Source organism: Ovis aries, chromosome 1 (assembly GCF_016772045.2).
Source record: "Ovis aries strain OAR_USU_Benz2616 breed Rambouillet chromosome 1, ARS-UI_Ramb_v3.0, whole genome shotgun sequence".
NCBI classification, from domain to species: Eukaryota; Metazoa; Chordata; class Mammalia; order Artiodactyla; family Bovidae; genus Ovis; species Ovis aries.
The window spans coordinates 203,260,968-203,280,367 of record NC_056054.1 but is presented as its reverse complement, the minus strand read 5'-3'; the positions used below and the strand labels follow the sequence as shown (position 1 = coordinate 203,280,367).

The following is a 19,400-nucleotide window of genomic DNA, read 5'->3' as shown; positions in this document are numbered from 1 at the left end:
AGGACATGGCAGGAGTCCTGGGGGCTCAGTGATTGAACAGTGTGCAATTGGACAGTGTGCAGGAGGAAGGCAGGAGGGTTTGTGGGGGCCAAATTTTATAGAGCCTCGCCTGTCAGGAGTTTGGATTTTATGCTATAGGTACTTCTCCAAGGAGGATATTTGAGCCTTTGGATAAACACAATATTTCTTTCAGGAGCATCAGTTTTCCTCGAGGTGAGTAATTTTAAACATCTTCATATTAAGAGAAGTTTAGATATATCATAGAATAGCATGCAAAATTCTCATGAATTTTAAAGAGAAAACAGAAGACTTCAAAGAGAGCTTGGGTGTGCTGGCAGGAGCTTCAGGCTGTGAGGTCCCCTGGGGGAACCAAAGGCATTTCTTTTGTCTGCTGTTGGTGTAGTTTAGCAGAAAAGTTTGAGAAGTGCTGATTTCAGATAAAATGTTTTGATCCCAGGAATAAAATAATTAGGTATATTTCAATTAGACTGGCAGGGGCTTGGAAGTCAGGTTGGACAAGGTAGGGACAGAGGAGGAGACCAGGTAAAAGATGGTTGTAGTAAACTCTCAGGAAACGGGAAGGGCCTAGGCGGCTACCTGGGCCTCAGGCCCCTCCTCTTTTCCCCCAAGCCTCTTTGGAGGACATCTGCCTGAGAGATGCCACACCTGAAAGCCACGCCTTCCTTTCGCTGAAAATCTTCCTGCCTGACCATGTCACTCACAACACTGCCCACCCGCCACCTTCCAGCCCAGTAGGTTTATTAGCTCAGCTGCCGAAAGGTGCCAGAAGGCAAGTGGTTGGACCAGTGATTCCCTGGGGTGGGAGTAAGGAGAGGTGGGTCTTATGGTGTTGCAGTGTCCTGCTGTCCTATACTGGTGGGCAGTGCTGTTGGTCCCAGCGTGGTGGCCGACACCCTGTAGTCAGGAAAGACCCAAAGGGAGGAAGGACAGAATGAGAACCTCAGCCTCGGACCAAGGCTTATCATCAGCAGATGAAGGTAGCCCACGTTACTTAGCCAGTCTCTCTTTTCAGGTAGATGACTTTTTAAGGTAGTTTAGCATTTAACTCTTGAAGCATTATTTTTTTAAAAAGCATTAAAAAGTCCTTAGTGCTTTATTTTTTCTTCTTATTTTAGAAGGCATTGTTTATTATGGAACAGTGTGACAGTCTTGACCATTTACAAGAAAACAAACAAAACACCTATAATTCCACATGCAGGGATAACTAAATTAACAAATACCCTGGCATGTGTCTTCTGCCAGTTTTTCTAAACATGTTTTTTTTTTTCTATTAAACAGTTATATTGTATATGCTGCTTTATATACACACTATATATACTTTTTGTCATACTGTTAATCTCTCACAGTAATAAACATTTTTCTATAATGTAATTATTTCTAATTGAAACTATTCACAGATCCCATACCACCTTTAATACCTGTTGTTACATTTTAGGCTGTTTGCAAAATTTTTAAAATTAAATACAATGTGATGAACTTGTTTATGGCTAAAGCTTTCCTGTTTCCCAAGATTATGGAAATCATTGTATAAGAATACAACCTTATAGATACATGATTTTTGAAAGGCAAAATTGAGATTATTCTGTATGTATTTCTATTTTATGCACTAAGTCCGTTTGGAAAATCTTTTCATGTCAACACAAGTGAGTCTGCACAATTATGTGTTAAATTAGTTTTCTTTTAAAATAGACAATACTTTCACAAAGTTCAAAAATCACAATGGTATTAAAAAGTATAATTGAGAATTTTTGCTGGTACTCATGTCCCTCCTCACCTGGTTTCTTGATTTCCCTTCTGTAGATCCCAATTTTAATAGTTACAGTGCCCCTTTTTGAAAATACAAGCAAATGCAATTATATATACCTTGCCCTTTCTTACAAAGAAGTTAGCACACTATGTAGTTATTAGTTACTGTGCTTTAAAATAGAAACTTAACAGTAAGTAGTGGAGACTTTTTCATATCAGTATATAGTTCCTGGCATTTTATGGGGTAGATAGACAATAATATCTAACCAGTTCCATATAATCAGACATTTGGGTTATTTCCAATCTTTTACAAGTAATGTTATAATACACACATATATCATTTCTGTATGTGTCCAAATATATTTTGAGGAAAAATTCAGAGTGAGATTGTTGAGTCTACGGGTAAATACATTAGCAACATTAATAGAAAATGCCGTATTGCCCTTTATAGGGGTGTATCATTTTCTGTTCCTACCAGCAGTGTATGAGGGTGCCTGTTTCCCTACAACTTCCCCCAATCAAGTGTATTTTGGATATGTATAAATCTGATAGGTGAAAAGTCATTGCCATTATAATTTGCATTCATTATTAATAATGAAATTGAACATCCTTTTATATTCTTTAAAGCCATCTGTATTTCTTTTTTCTGAAAAGGGGCTTTTTTTTTTTTTCTATTGGGCTATTGATCTCCTTGATATCTAGAAACAAATTATGTGAGAGTGATTAACCCTTTGTGAAATAGGTTGCAGTTTTTTTCCAGTTAGTCTTTTTTTGTGTGCTTTAGCCATGCAGACTTTTAAAAAAGATTTTTATATAGATGTATTTATCGGTCTTGTATTTTATGACTTCTGAATTATTGAATCAATTAGAAAGCCCTTCATTACTCCAAGATTATAAAGGAATTCTTTTATTCTTCTGGTGATTTTATGTTTTTATTTTGTGCCTTTAAACCTTTGAACCAACTGACTCTTATCCTGGTATACTATGTGAAATGCTGCTCTAGCATCTGTCTTTTTCCAGTTAGTCAAACACCATTTATGAAAAATCTTATCTTTTCCTCACTGACTTGGTATTTATCATATACCAAATTCTCATGTATATTTGAATCTGTTTCTGTGCTTTATTCTATTCCACTGGCCAGTATGTCTATACAGCATCATTTTTGGCAGCCACAAAATATTATGTCTTATGTATATAGCATAATTTATTTGACTAATTCATTCTGTTAAACAGCTAGGTTGCTTCCAATTTTCAACATTCCAAAGTGAATAAAATCCTTATACACATTTTATATGTGCATGTGTGTGTAGTAGTTCCATTCTTTCCTTTGAATAAACTTTTATACATACAATTACTGGGTCAAAAGTTACATGTCTTCTTCGGCTTTTTTCATACATACTGCCCAAATGCCTTCCAGAAAGACTGTACCACTCTACACTCCCTCCAACAGTGTATGAGCGCTGATTTCCCCTCACCCTCACCAGCCCTCTGTATTATCATTCTTTTTAATCACTGCCAATCTGATCAGGAAAAAAAATAGACCTCTCATTGCTGTTTTAATTTGCCTTTCTTTGAATACTAGCGAGGTTGAATATTTTTTCAATTTATGGTGGTTTTTGATGTACAGAAGTTTTTAATTTTTAATGTAGTCAAATCTATCAATCTTTTCCTCTATGGTTTCTGCTTTTGTTGACATGTTTAGAAAGCCCTTCCCCATTGTAAGATTATAAAATATCCACTTATATTTTCTTCTAGTACCTTTATGGTTTCATTTCCATCTTTATCCATCTGGTATTCATTTTGATGAATGGTGTGAGCTGGGAAAGAACTTGTATTATTTATTTATTTCCCAAATGGATACCCTGTTCTTTCATCACTGTTAAGCATATATTTGTGAGTGTGTGTGCGTATAACTATTCCTAGAATGAACGTCTTGAATGGCTGGATACTGAAGGTTGGGTCATCAGAAATATCAGTCATACTAAACAGGCAGATACGGCACTTTCAACATATGTGGGCTTTTAAGCACCGACCCACATTTGATCTTCAAATCCCAGCACTGCAACTCAGGGCTTGTGCAACTTTGAGCGAGGCCATCTGTGATCCTCCTTGAGTCTCGGTTTCTTCATCCACAAAATGGGGTAGTAATACTTCCTCAGACTGAAGCCTGCCCTCCTCCCACCTCCCTTCTTCACCTAGTGATCGCCTCAGGCCCTTACTGTAAATAGGATATGGTGGGGAGGGGAGGGGTTGAGTGCTGTGTTTGCTTTTTATAGGCTTTCTATCTTTACACTTGTGCTCAGACGCTCATTTGTTACGTCTTGCTGGTTTTAGTGTCTTTTCATTAGCAGCCTTTCTCTCCCCTTCTACATATGCAGTTTTTAATCATATGCCAGCTAGGAAACCAGACAACTGGATTGTTAGAAGCCTATATAAATTAAGAGTAACTGGAATCTGAGTGAAGGCCTGAGGGCCTCTCCTATTGTATATAATATAGTGGGTCTCAACCCTGGCTGCACATTAGAATCACCTGGGGAGATTTTAAAGCATATCCATGCCTGGGTCCTATCCCAGACCAATTAAGTCAGAAACTCTGGCAGTGGGGTCCAGCCCTAGGTGTGTGATGAAGCTCCACAGGTGATTCTAATGTGCATGCAGGGCTGGGAACCACTGGTTGAGTGCACTGGCTTCCTGAGATGGGTGTTCACACTCAGTGGTCTCCTTCTCGGGTTTGCTCCCAAAACGTGCCTCAAGTTGTGGGGGTTGCTCTACAAAACAGAAGGCCAGATGGCAGAGATGTCAGGGAGATTCCGGAGGCTGTGGGCTTGCTGGAGATAGCACCTCTAGTTCCCAGGCCTCTGTCACCCTGGAGGTCACATACCTCAGGACATTTGGAAATGGTGACCCTGGGGGCTCTCTTGAGGAGTGTGAGAGGTGATGAGAAGCAAGTCTTGAGAAAATAGCTGTAGTTATTTGTTTTGTTTATTTGTGTATTCTCATGTTCTCTTGGCTGCTTCTCTGTCCCCCAAAACACATGTAGGTGATACATGTCAGGCCATGCTTGGTTCCCAGCTTTGGTGAATCCTTTCTGTCCACGGATGGAGCCACTCTCTCGGAAAGGTAGGCTCACTCCCACCAATGATTGGTGGACCCACTTTGTTACCTGGAAAAATAGTTACAGCCAACAGAATGGGTCCCAACATTATAACTCTTTGCTTCTAGATCAGCCGCCTTCTTATTCTCGAGTTTTGATAACCTAACTGTGGGCGCATGGTCTTGGGCTCTCTTCTTGGTGTCTCACCTAGTTCATCTGTGACTAGGGCCTCCCTGTTCCACCAGACTCGGCGGGGGGAAAGTTACTGCCTTTACTAATGAATGAAAACTCCTCCAAGCTTACCAATGAAGGGAGACTGTGGAGAGAGATGACTGGAGTTTTCCCTTGGGATTTCTCACTCATCACCAACACTAGTCAGTGGCTCCACCCTCCAGCACACACACATACGCTGAGACAACTCAGGCTCCTTCAGAGCAGCCTTTACGGCAGGTTGGGGATAACAAGAAAAATAAACAGAGAAGAATAACATGACTTCATATAATCTCATTTGCAAGATATGACTTGATCATGAGGGCTCAGGGCCCACTTATCCTAGCGTGGGGCTGCCTCTGTGTAGTCAAAACCATCACAGCAGTCCCAGAAAGCCTGTCCAGCTGCCCTCCTGAGAGTTCAGGTGAATCCACCAAAATAATGAAGCCAAGAAGGAGATGAGTTTCTCTTCTCTCTGGTGTCAGCCTCTAAATTCCAGCTTCCTATCCCATGAGCTGCCTCTTCCTGGGATGACTGAAATGATTGCTCCTTTTTATGGGAAGTAGAACTCAGATTCAAGTAAGGTTTTGATGGTTATTCATTGAGGCTGCATACAGCAAGGAAAGGGATGGGCACACACCAGCTTACCTCAATGACTTGACTGGTTTTGCCAGAGGTACGGTTTATATCCACAAAGATGATGATTTTTCTTTAGATATGTCCAGTTGAAAGACAGCATTGTGAAATCCTCTGGTGGTGATTCACAACAGAGCCATAGATGGGCAAACTGAGGGTTATTTATAGACCACTGATGATGTGCTTTTCAAAGAGGTCCCAATAGTTGTTCCAGGAGAAAAGTATAAGGATCAATCCATCTGCTGAGGATTCTTCTCTCCCTGGAAGTCTGTGTGATGTAGCTCTGCCTAATATGGTGATTTCCTTCTTCATACTCTTCAGGAGAGACTTCATTCTCCATGCATGGGGGAGTGGCCTTACCCTAGTTGCTTCAGTTGTGTCTGACTCTTTGCGACTCCATGGACTGTAGCCCGCCAGGCCCTTCTGTCCATGGGATTCTCCAGGCAAAAATGCTTGAGTGGGTTGCATTGCCCTCCTCCAGGGATCTGCCTAATCCAGGGATCGAACCCGAATCTCTTACGTCTGCTTGCATTGGCAGATGGGTTCTTTGCCACTAGCACCACCTAGGAAGCCCAAAACAAGAATGTAGGACAGAACAAATCACTGGAGTCTGAGTGTGAAATGCTGATAGATTTTCCTAATGCTCTCTGTCTAGTCTATGTTCCTGGAGGTTGAATGGCCATCATCCTGCATTCCTTCTGGGTTCGGTAACCCCATAAACAATGGCCCACTGATCCTCAATGGGGACAGTGCTGCCCCCTAGAGGCGTTTTAGAAATAACTGGTGTATTTATATTACCCTGGTTGCTGGGGCACTGCTTAAAGGAGACAGAGAGGGCCAAACTTCTTGCCTTACATGAGGCAGTTTTACCCAATGATTTGTCCTGCACTGCATGTGACATTTGGCATTTGAATGTCCCACCCGACAGTCATACAGGTAGAAAATCTTTTTATATTGGTCTGAGCCTAGAACCTAATTCCATTTTGACTATAAACACAAAGTACTTTTTGCATAGTTTTAATATACACTGAATTTTTCATGAGTGCTACTATCATATAAATCAAGAGAATACTGTATTTTATCTTTCCCAGGAGTTGTTCACCATTTCAAAACCACAGTATGAACAGCAAAATCCTCAGTGTATTTAAGTGCCAAAATAACACACCTCTGTTCAGCTGCATTCGTATGTATCTGTATGAATATATAGTATTTGTTTAATCTTGTTTCAGCACATCAAATTTAAAGAAGTACCCATAATGTTGCAGTCAATAATGTTTTACTGCTCTTAAATTCAAACATATTCATTGCAAGTAGGTACAGTTATCTTCTATCTTCTTGTGTAGTTATGCTCAAACATATATAGGTTAAAATGCATATTATTTTATTTGAAATTACTTTCTTTTAGTTCTTTATCTTATGGTTAGGGTTGTATATTGATTCTTTAAAGAATTATGTGTATAGGTAGGTCATATTATCTATAAATTTCATTTCAGAATAGTAAAAGTGGTCTTACAAAATATTTACTAAAAAGGGGAGCATTGAGTCTGATAGAATTGGGATGCACTGCTCTTGGGAACCTCCTGGACGATGTTCTGTTTTACCTAATTTTCACAACAGCTGTGTGAGCCAGGTCCTGTGATGATGCCATTTTGCACAGGAGGAGACGGAGTCACAGGAACATGAGATGCTCTGTCTAAGGTCACATATCTGGAAAGGGGAAGCCAGGATTCTAGAGGCCATTTATGATACCAGGTCACTGTTCTGGCCATCTCTTGTGATTTGTCCAGGTGCCTGGCACCTTCCTACCTGAAGCCCATCCTCTGGCCCCGCTAGGTCTTGTACAGGACCCACCAGAGACTCAGACTGAAAGAAAAAAAATGACTTTTTCCTTTTGGATAACATTTCAATAGAGCAAATCCAAGGGAAGTGCTTTGCACAGAGCAGAGCACCAGTGAACTTTGTTGAATGAATGAGTGAATGATTTGGTAGAGTGGTGCTAGGTCCTTTGGAACAGCCCCTGGATTTTTAGGAATTTACTTCAGTAAGTTGGTGTTTTGAACTGTGGTGTTGGAGAAACTCTTGAGAGTCCCTTGGACTGCAAAGAGATCCAACTAGTCCATCCTAAAGGAGATCAGTCCTGGGTGTTCATTGGAGGGACTGATGCTGAAGCTGAAACTCCAGTACTTTGGCCACCTGATGTGAAGAACTGATTGATTTGAATAGACCCTGATGCTGGGAAAGATTGAAGGTGGGAGGAGAAGGGGACGACAGAGGATGAGATAGTTGGATGGCATCACTGACTCAATGGACATGAATTTGAGTAAACTCCGGGAGCTGGTAATGGACAGGGAGGCCTGGCGTGCTGCAGTCCATGGGGTTGCAAAGAGTTGGGCAGGACTGAGCGACTGAACTAAACTGAAGTTGGTGTGAATCTCCCAGTGGTTGATGCCAGGATCATAGGACTCCCAGCTCAAGGATGGAGACTTCCATTGTTTCCCTGGGGCTGAGAAAAGCTGGCCATTCTTTTTCCTCAGGAAGCGCAACTGCTAACACGCGAACCAGAGCATCTCCCTCGTTCTTTCCCCATACTCACTGATGTGGGCCTCAGGCCCTGGATATGGGGTGTTCTTTAAATAATAGCTTTTCTTCAAGTCCTTGCCTGTGACCTAACTGATGGTGGCCTGGGAGAAGCCAGCTCCTTCAGTGGGTACCACAGATGCTGCACTGTGTTTCCTGTGTGTCTTTGGCAGGTCTTACTCTGAGCTCCTGCTTCTTTCCTTCATTCAGCAAATGTTTTCTGAGGGCTAGCTTTGTACCAGATACTGAGGTGCAAGGATGAGCAGTAACACATGGTCCCCAACCTCCAGAGACTCAGATTTAGGACAGAGGACTGGCTTTTTAGAATATATCTATATCCATCTATCTATAATTTATTTGTTTGTTTGTTTCTGGTGTGCTGAGTCTTCACTGTTGCTAGAGCTTTTTCTCTAGTTGTGGTGAGCTGGGGCTACCCTCGTGTGTGCAGGCTTCTCATTGCAGTGTCTTCTCTTGTTGCGGAGCACAGGCTCTAGGGCATGCGGGTGTCAGTAGTTGTGCACATGGGCTCAGTAATTGCAGCTCTAGTAGTTGTGCACAGAGGACTGGCTTTTGCAATAAAGTATGGAACGAGCTGTAACAGTGAACTATACAGAGGATCTGGGAGCTCAAGGGGGCAGGGCAGCTGACACAGATTGGGAAGAAGAGGGAAGCATTCCTGGAGGAGATGTCGTCTCCACAGAAATTTAGCAAAGACAAAGGATGACTCTAATAGGCAGGGTCCCAACAGGGAATGATAGCACACTAAGTTAAGATAATTTGAGGAGGGTTTACATATAGAGGGATTATTTGCAAGAGTGTGGGTAGAGGGTGGAGGAACATTATAAAATATCACAGAAACACAGACTAGCAGCAGCCCCTAGGCCAGAAGAAATGAGGAGGGGGGTCTCTGTACCACAGAAGAAAAGTCCTGCAGATGAGTCTGCCTCGATAGAAGGAACGGCCCTCCATCTGGGAGCAGGCAGCCTTATAGGACTGTCCAGGGAGGGAGTAACTACCCTGGCTTCACACTCTCCTGTGTTACAGTTGCTCCTGGTGCTTCCCATTGGCTAAACCCAACTGGAAGCTATAGGGCCTGGAGTTCGCTTATGGGATCCATACAGGGCAGCCTCTGGGGCACAGAGCAGGATGCAGAGTGAATCTGGAGGCGCCAGCAGGTCTTATGCAGCACATTGGGTTAGGGAAGGGTAGGTGTAGAAAAGCATGTAGATGGGGGAACTGTGTTCTTTATGGCTGGAGTGTGGAGTAAACTGGGCTGAGAGCTGTCCATCATGAAAGACCTTGCATATCTTCCTGAGGAATTTGAAAACTTATCCTAAAGGCAGGAGGAGCACTGAAGGATTTTAGGCAGGAAGTGACAAGTTTAGATTTGTGTCTATAAACCCTTCTAGCCCTGGCGTGCAGCTGACCTGGAAGTACCATTTCAGATTAGAGATGGTGAGGCCTGAATCAAGACAACAGCCATGGAGAGAGGAAGATGTGGATGGATTTGAGGAATTTTTAGAAGTAGACTCAAGATGTGATCAGCAATTGGATGGGACAGTGTCAAGGCCTCAGTTTTTGGCCTGAAGCTCTGGCACGAGAGGGAACTTCATGGGAGCAGGTTGGCTGTCTGGCCGTCACCTCCTGGGCTTTGCTTACTGGATTCAGAAGACTTAGATCGGCCCTCATTAGCAGGACTGTAAGCTTTCAAGGGGTGCTTTGGAGGGGCTTTTTAGACATGCAGCAGGTTGGCCCCACTTGGCCATTCCATGAGCAAATCGAGCTGGGGAGCACGAGACGGCATCTTCTGCTGCCTGCCTGGGATCCCCTGAGCCAGGACCTGCTCCCCTCCAACCCTTGCCCCTTTCCATATGGAGAGAGGATGTGTTTTCTTTTAAAGCGCTTCACTGCAGGGGCAAATGAGGCCCAGCTGAGGGGGGAGAGCCAGCAATGAGGCAGAGCATGGGCTCCACAAGCTGGGGCGAGCCCTGGGTTCCTGTCATCCCCCGTTTCCTTCCTCGCTTTTCTGAAGGCCCTGGTCCCCGTAGGCTCATATTTCATCACTCGGCAACTCTGAGGAACCTGCTATCCAGTAACAGGGCCCAATTCCTCGGAGTTCTCTGCCCAGAAACCTGGAATAATTTTCTTTTGTTTTAGAGGGAAATGCTGAGGTAGTTCTTTCAAGTCCTAAGAACTTGGGTCGTCATGGCAACACGTAAGGGTGGGGTGGGTGAGGTGGGGGCTTCTTAGCAGCATTTCGTTTCAAATGCCAGATTAAAGGAAAAGCTTCTTTGGAGTTTGCCTCATTAAGACATAGCTGGGTGCAGGCTGGGTGGATGATTTTCTGGTTCATCATTTTACATGTTACATTTTGCCTACATTTTCTCACCTGATGGACAGTCTTCTGGGACTTCTCCCTGAGAATTTTGGCTCACGCACCTCTCCGAAAATTTCAGTTCATTTCTGGCAAGAGAGTTGGTGGGAGTGTTTTCTTTGTTCTGTCTGGGGCCTTGTCCTGTAAGCCCCTTACTCACAATAGGACTGCCACTTAAAAGGAAAAAAAAAAAAAAGATAATGTGCTTATTGAGGTCTTGTTCCATCTGTGGAAGGAAGGATGTGCACCGAGCAGCCATTTCACTCCACACTACACTTTTAGTCCAGGATCCTTCTCCCATTTGACCTGAGCCAAGGACCAGGGGAGTCCAGCACTGACTTGGCTCTGGGGGATGCCCTCCACCTGCTCTCTGGGGGAATCTCAGAGAAAATAAAGGTGGTAATGTTTAACCCAGAGGCCGAACTCAAGTATTTTCCCCCCTGAACCATAAATCCTGGGTTGACATGACTTCAGAATTCTTCAGCTGGCACTGGCCTCCGCACTCCACCCTAGTCCAGACCTTCTTTCCCAGCAGGGGAACTTGGACCCACAAATGATACTCAGTCACCTTACAATCACCCGGGTGTCAACTAAAATATTTCCCACACTCAGTCACTGAGCCTTGGCATTTATCCCTTTAGTGCGACTCCTGGATTCACCTAGTTGCTAACGTTCTTATTAACAAGAGCCTGCACATATTGACCGGTACTGAGAGCCAAGATTTCTATGCATCACCTAATTTAACAGTCACCCAAAACCCTGTGAGGCAGGTACCATGCTTCTCCTCTTACAGAGGAGAGAACTGAAGACCCAAAAAAGGCTAACTTGTCCAGAGCCAAGGAACTGGTCAGAGGCAGAGCTAGGTCTGTCTGATGCTCTTTCTGCCAGGATGGTCTGAAAGCTTTCATTTCCTCTCCTAGACCCTGGCAAGCACTCTCACATGGGCTCCATACCTCATTTCCTGAAGTAGCCACTGAATGATCTTCCTAAAGCTCCCTTGTCATTGCTTCCTCCGGTATGCTCTGTTTGGGAGGCATGGAGACCACAACTGTCTTGTTCACCTTGGTGTCTATAGGCCTTAACCCACAGAAAGTGCACAATTAGCACTTATTTACTTACTGAGTCAATGAAAAAGATCTCTTTCCGTCACTAGCCCCTCCCTTGTTCTCTGTTTTTGGGTCCCTCCAAGCCAGAGCCACTGTTGGCCTCCACCATCAGACATGACTTACCTGGCTCCTGAGCCAGTCCTGTCCAGGCAGGTAGAATCCAGAGTTTTCACGTGTGTTTACAGGGTATATACCTGTGGAGTTTCTGTAGCTCTGGCTGCTTCTGCTTCTGCAGGGAAGAAGTATTAATATTTCTGCTGCAGTAGATCTAAGATCTGGAGGAGAGTCCTGGGCTCCCAAATGCCCCCTGGGTCCCTTCCTCCCTCCGCTCCCTCACATATCAGCCTCATCTATAGAGTAACTATCAACTAAGCATCTACGGGGTTGGACACTCCGCATACATTATCTCACTAAACTGTCACAGCAACCTCAAAAGGCAGATAGTGGTATGTCCATTTTACAGATGAGGAAATGAGGCTTCAAGGGATTAAGTCACTTGCTAAAGGTCTCAGACTGGCACCAGTACACAAGGGATTTGAGCAGGGGCTTATCTGTGGTTGGAGCCTTTGTAATTTTTTCTTCCCTGCCCTTCCTCAAAGGGGCCAGGCTCTGCCGTGTCCTACCCATCAAACCTCAAAATTCTGTCTCATTTTCTGGAACCTGACAATCTCGGGGGCTAATAGTCATAGTAAGAACAGGTACACTTCTGTAAACATCTGTGTATGCCAGAAGCTCCACAAATGGCCTTATTTAATCTTCACCTCCTAAGAAGTAGACGGGTGATTATCTCTGCCTTATAGATAAGAAAACTGAGAGATTAAGTGTCACCTCCAACGTCCGATAACTACTAAAGGGAGGAAGCTAGGATTCAAACCAGGTGTGTCAGAGTCGAGAGTTCATTTTCCTGACTGCTCTTTCTAGAGCCCTCTGTCTGGGAATGAGGCCTTGACAGTGCCCTACTCCCCTGCTGCACCCCACTTCTAGCTGAGGTCCAGCCTCCCAGAACCTGGTCACTTCCACCTTTTGGCTTCTGGGCTCCTGCTGCTCGGTGCCACCTGCCTGATGGACCAGCTTTCCCGGTTTACCTGAACAGAACTCTGCGCTCCTGCTCCTCTGGTTGCTGTGTTTAGCATGTCTGGCCTGGCAGCTAAGTCGGCCAAGTCAGTGTTTTGGTCCAGCTCCCGCCACAGCTCAACGCCCCCCTGCCCCTTTGCCCGTGCATGGAGGTCCCTGTGTGATTCCTACCACCCGCCGTCGCCCTGTGAGCTCGACAGGCTATGGTACCCTGCTGTTACAGCTGGGCGGCTGTCTAAGGAGGCCCAAGTGAGTCTCGGCTCCTCCGCCTGGCTTCCTGGGCATCACAGAGCCCCCCTGCTGCTCTCCACCAGTGACGAGCTCTTCTCTGTGGCCCTGGGACCCCCACCCTCTGGGGCCAGTCCCTGTGCCTGGCCTCCTTGGCCCCGTGGCTGAGGCCTCCCGCCGGCTGCTGGCTCCCACTGGCCTGCTGGCTCCCACTGGCCTGCTGACTGGCTCTGCCCTGTTCTGCGGTTTGCTGGCTGCCTGAGTCTCTCTGCCCTGACTCCCACCCCTTGTCTCCTTGTCCCTGAGGAGTGCCTGCTCTGAAGCCTTTGCGTGTCTCTGCAAGCCGCAGGTCCTGCCCTGCAGCCTTGCCCAGTCACCCCTCACCCCACTCGATGGGACATTATCCAGCCTTTTTTCCCCCACATATCCTGACTTGGACTCTGCTCCACTTTGAGCAGAATCAATCACTCAACTAAGAATCAAAGGCGGGGTGCATGTGCAAGACTTAGTGGAGGTACTGAGACGCCCCAGCTGCCCCCCTCCCCAGGCCCGCTGTTCCACGCCTGCACCCTTTGTGCCTGCTTGTGCTGTTCTACTTGATTCCTCCTAAGACGGCCAGCCCCCGCCTCTCACGCCACCTCACTGAAGGCCCCCCAGGCTCTGAAGCCAACTCTGAGGACTGTAAGCCAGGGCTTTCCCATGTTCTTTGCACACAAAGAAAAGGCAAACTGGGGTAAATGGAGTGATGGCTGGCAGCCAGGGAGGAGCCTGCCAGGAGGTCCAGACACCCCAGGCTTGGCCCCAAGCGCTAAAAGGATGGATGAGTCTCTGCTCACCTGGAACCCATTCTGCCGAGAGCAGCTCTCCTCTGAGCCTTGGCAATAAACAGTAATAGCTCCCTTTTATCAAACGATTAAAACATACCAAGTGGTGTGTTAGGCATTTAGATACATCTCATCTAGTTCTCTAAGGCAGGTAATAATTATCCCCATTTTACAGATGAGGACCTAAAGCTCAGAGGCATTCAACGGCTGCCCAGGGCCTCTGCCTCTCTGAGCTTCCAGTGGGCTTAAAAAGTCAGCCTGTGATGAACCCTCCCACATCCATGGTTTCCTCCTTACGCGCCCATCTTGCAATGAAGCGGGAGCTCTTTGAGAGCAGAGCTGGGTCTGGTTTCTTTCTGCATCCCACCCTGCCTGGAACACAGTGGAAGCTGCCTTTTCTCCAAGTCCTTCTAGAAAGCCCCAGGATTCTCTGGCCCAACTCTTGCTGTGATCCTGAAGGAATAAACTCAAACTCAAGTGCCCTCCTCAAGGAAGGCCAGACCTCTTATCTGGGAAGAGGGGCTGAGCTCCTGTCAAGTGGCTTGGTGACTGTGGCTGTACATGGTAAAGTGTTTCCAGGACAAACGCTGGAGGAATCCGTATCTCTTTGCTCCTCCTCAGCAGAGCATCTGCTCACACTAATGTCCCTGGTTGTGGCCTGGAGAATCTGTCCCATTTCAGACATTGAGAAATCTCAGGTGTCTCTTTAAAGGTGATCCCATCTTTTATGGATGTGAGGGCTTCCCTTGTGTTTCAGCTGGTAAAGAATCTGCCTGCAATGCGGGAGACCTGGATTCATCCCTGGGTTGGGAAGATCCCCTGGAGAAGGGAAAGGCTACCCATTCCTGTATTCTGGCCTAGAGAATTCCATGGACTGTATTGTCCGTGGGGTCACAAAGAGTCGAACACGACTGAGCAACTTTCAGTCACTCACTCACCCATCTTTATACCCAGCTCCTCATGGCGACCCCTGGCAATCCTTGAGAGAGGAGAGGCAGGAAATTGAGTAGTGGGTCCTATTTCCACACTCCTGCCTGCATTCTATCATGTTAAAAAACAGTGTTGGGTCAGTGTGACCCGAGAAAGTGCTGAGCTGGTCCAATCTCTCCATTTATAAATAGTGAAGCCAAGGCCCAAAGAGATGAGCGTTTCCTGCAAGATCACACACGAGGAACACCCTGACCCTTCATTCAGTGCTCTTCCCATGGGATACGTTGTTTGAGCATCGGTTCAGTAACCAAGGTTCTGCCACTGAGTTCCGGGTCCTGGAAGTCACTGACTTTCCTCCGTTGCTTCTTGGTTTAGAGGACTTTGTCTCACCTGTGGGGAGAGGGGGTGGGCAGGTAAAACCACCAAAGGACAAAAACCACAGGCACCCTCGTGGGCCCTCACTGGCCCCTGCAGCTTCATAAAACGGCTGGACCACTTGTGCTCTCTGTTGCCCACACCCCCTCTGTTCCCATGGTGTGGGAGGGCTGCCTCTATTTTCAGGACTGTGGTTGTTATGGGTTCATTAGTGGCACAGACTTTCTTGCAAGGCAAGGTCTGTGCTCTTTGGCCAAACAAGGGCCTGGCTCATCCTCAGCCTGGCAGGACCAGGAGGGTTAACTGGGAGCTGCCCTCCCCGTCCTCCTTGTCTCCCTTTCTTCCAGAGGGAAGGCGCGAGCTCTCTGCCATCTACATATTTTCAGCTGAGTTATATTTTGCATAAAGTAAACTTAGCAAACAGAGAACACAGTGAGAATATATTTGGCTTTGAAGCGTCAGTGTTCTGACAGGCATTTCCTATTAGCTATCTCTGAGCCGACCAGCCCGGCTGGGTTTTGCTTAAGTGGCATAATTCTCCTGCAGTGGAGACAGCTCATTCATTAGTCATTCCAAAAGCCAAATACAAAATACCCTTCTCTAAGCCAACTCCACCAACCAGCCCCGCAGCCCGCAGCCCAGGCGGAACAGTGAAACTGTGGAGCTTATGGGCTGGCAGAGGTCAGTCCAGGAGCCACCTGTCTGAGGACCCTGGCGGAAGGCTTTGGCTTGAGCCCTCCGTTCTCTCTGGAACAGAAATGACACATCTTCCTCTGGTTGGCAAGGCCTGGGGAGCTGTTTGGAGGATGGGCTCTACCCCATTTCACTACTGAGTCACTCAACAACAGCTAGAAGACCCAATCGAATATACTGTTTGGTTTATGGTTTTTTAGGTCCTAGAAGCTAAAGGTACTTGTTATAAGAGGAAGCAAAGGAATGTGTCCTTTCCTGCTTGGGTCTCTCTGCTGAACTCAGCCCTTCCTTGATTGGCATCCTGCATGTTTATCTCTTTTAATCCCTGTACAGTGAGGGCCAACATCCCCACTTTACAGGTAAGGAAACTGGAGCTCAGAGAAGTGACTTGCCAAAGGTCACACAGCCAGGGTTTCAGACTGTCAGGCTCCAAAATTCATCTTCTGTCCTCTGTCAGGAAGCATCCTTCAGGATGATTATTTGATTTTAAAAATGAAGATCTTGATACATATGGTAGTGAGGCTCTCTTTTTTTCAACTTTGGAAGAACTGAGAATGCCCCTTAGTCCAGGCAGGGTGGGCTGAAAAACCAGCCAGGAGGAGGCAGGGAAGGCATGCTGTTCTGAGAAGAAGGCTGACAACACCTGGGCTGGAAGCTGGTGGTGGTGGCGGTTCCGATAGGGGTGGAGCCTTACTTGAGGGGGGCCAGGAACTGGGGCCAGAGGAGGGACAGGGAAGGAGTTGTTGCAGTTCCGCCACCCAGCCGGGGGTTCCGCACGTGCCCCAGTGCGTGGGCCATCTGACAAGCCCTGACCAAGCAGAATGCCATGTGCTAAAGACCCCACTAACACCCAGTAATGAGGGGAACACCAGAGGAGCACTGAGAAAGTTCCTGTGCAGAGGCCATGAGCTGGCGGTTGTGACCACAGCTGGCGGTCGGTGTCAGACTCCCCAGGGGGCCTAATTAGCGCTCCAGGTGGATGAACACACTCACAGGTGCCCAGACCAATAGGGAGGTGGGGGTGGGGTGGGGTGGGGGAGACAGGCCAAATATATATTCTACCTCTGATTTATATGTATGCATATATGTGTGGGGGCTTCCCAGATGGTAGTGTAAAGAACCTGCCTGCCAACGCAGGAGATGTAAGAGACGCCGGTTCAATCCCTGGGTTGGGAAGATTCCCTGGAGAAGGGCTTGGCAACCCACTCCAGTATTCGTGCCTGGAGAATCCCCATGGACAGGGGAACCTGGCTCGCTACAGTCCACAGGTCCATACTCGGAAAGAGTCAGACACGACTGAAGCCACTTAGTGTGCATATATGAATGTATAAAAGCTAGGAATGAGAACCTCAGAGTCCTTTCAGAGCAGACCTCCAAAGCTTGAACTCTGTACTGGTGCCCTCCTTGGCCTGGCATTAGACCTTCCTCATTGCTGGCCTCAACTCACCTGTGTAGCATTGTCTCCCCGCATCCCCTCCATCTCTGCACTTTCTGTTTCAAACTATTTGTTGTCTCCAAACACATAAAATACTTCCTCTACAGCTTTTCTGCTTGCTGTTTTCTCTGCATGCATTTTCTCTCTCCCATTCATAGCTAGCCTCACCTAGCCAACTCCTACTCACCCTTCAAAACCCTGCTAAAATGTATCAGGAAGCCTCCATCTCCCCAGGATTTATTTTATTTTATTTTATTTTTTTACTGCGTTCCTGACCCTTTTTCTTTAACTCTGGTAAACTATTGATTCACTGTGGGGGACCCTATCCTATTTTATCTCTGGGTTTCCAGGACTCCGTGGAGAACTGACATATAGAAAATGCTCAGTCAGTTGACACAACAGCACATCCTGAATGGCTGATGATTTGAAAGTGTGCCACAGAAACGCTGTGCCTCAGACCCAAAAGAAAACACAATTGATCTACACAAACCACTTCTCTGATGTGCTCCCACCTCATCTATATCCTCAGCCTGATGTACTGTACATACCACCTAATCTAGTAACTGGCACATATTAAGTGCTCTATGAATGGGGGCTGACATTGTTGCAGTTGTTTCTCAGGACTCAAAATGGACCCAGAAGAGTTCATAGAAAGAACGCTGAATCTGGAGGCAGGGCTGCAGTTCTGTGTCTAAGACTCTAAATTGTTGTTCAGTCGCTAAGTCATGTCCGACTCTTTACAACCCCATGGACTGCAGCACGCCAGGCTTCCCTGTCCTACACTATCTCCTGGAGTTTGCTTAAACTCACATCCACTGAGTTGGTGATGCCATCCAACCATCTCATCCTCTGTCCCCCGCTTCTCCTCCTGTCCTCAATCTTCCCAGCATCAGGGTCTTTTCCAGTGAGTTGGCTCTTTGCATCAGGTGAACAGTATGAAAAGACTCCAAATAACTTTGGATAAGTCACTTCAGCCTCACTAGACCTCAGTTTCCTCATCTAGAGTGACAGATATAGCCAGATGTCCTATAGTTGGGCCCCTTCCAGCTCAAATGTAAACAAGCCCAAACAAAACCAAAGCAAACATCACCGGTAGATCTTAGGAAATCCAGCTCTGATCTTCCTGGTATGACCTTTGATCAGAAACCAGGGAACCAATCCCAACCTAAATGGCTCTTCTGGGGGTGTGTTCTTGTCCCAGGTAGGACCAGTCCTCAGGGAGGCAGAAACTCCTTGCCAAACTGGCGGCCAGTCATACTCACTTCACCATCTCAGAGAAAGAGGGAGAGAGTCTGTCATGGAGCTTTTGGCAAAATCCTTCTTCCTCCCCAAACACTAGCTATGATTAGCTGTGTCCTCACCACGAAACTGCAGGGGTGTGTGCGGGTGAGTCACAGATGTTCAGATCACATTTATAGAGTGCTTGCAAGGCGGAGGGGGGTGTGGCGGTTCTTCATGACTGTCAGAAGCACCCAAGCTCCCTTTCCTTAGCTCTAGCTGTTGTTGAAACCTTAGGACCCAAGTACTTGGGGTTACAGAGTTTAAGAACCATCCTCTGATACTACCCAGTTTCCAGGCAGTTCCTTATGCCAGGCCTCTGCCATTCAGAGCAGGGCCCCTGGAGGTGGATGGGGACTTGCCCCCACACCATCGTCCCTACCTCACCCTCCGCCACCCGCCTCCCCCCACCCCACAGCAGGACTGCCACGGAACAGACCCAGGCCTGAACCCCTTTCTCCCTGATCCCTGCCATCCCTGGTCCGTGCCATCCTCCGAAGGGACTGGGAGATCTCTCGAGGAGTGGTTGATCTGAAACTTACAATCTCCCAGCTCCAACCCCCCGCCCCATACCCTAGGCTTACTCTGTGGCTGCTGATGTGAAGCAGGGCTGTGGCCACTGGTGCAGGAGTCCCAGCCCTTCTGAGCTGGGTGCTCTGTTCCCAAATGCCCCCCTCATGCCTCCATCCCATCTGGTGACGGAGGACCCTGAGCTGCAAGTATGAGCTGAGAAAGAGGTGGAGGCCTCGCAGGCGGAGGAATCCTGGCAGGCGGGCAAGTTGCAACAGGTGGACCAGGG

General features: G+C 46.8%; 2 long non-coding RNA genes across 2 annotated transcripts in view; one reads left to right on the top strand and one right to left on the bottom strand.

Annotated features, from left to right (window-relative positions):
- The window catches only part of LOC105602901 (uncharacterized), a 71,299-nt gene that overhangs the window by 20,962 nt on the left and 30,937 nt on the right, over positions 1–19,400 (top strand). The window lies entirely within an intron of this gene.
- LOC121816747 (uncharacterized) lies at positions 10,540–19,332 on the bottom strand. Its single transcript, XR_006056447.2, has 5 exons — positions 19,186–19,332; positions 14,829–15,210; positions 11,888–11,993; positions 11,612–11,735; positions 10,540–10,831 (listed from the first exon to the last, which is right to left on the bottom strand). It is a non-coding gene; the product is annotated as an uncharacterized LOC121816747 (long non-coding RNA).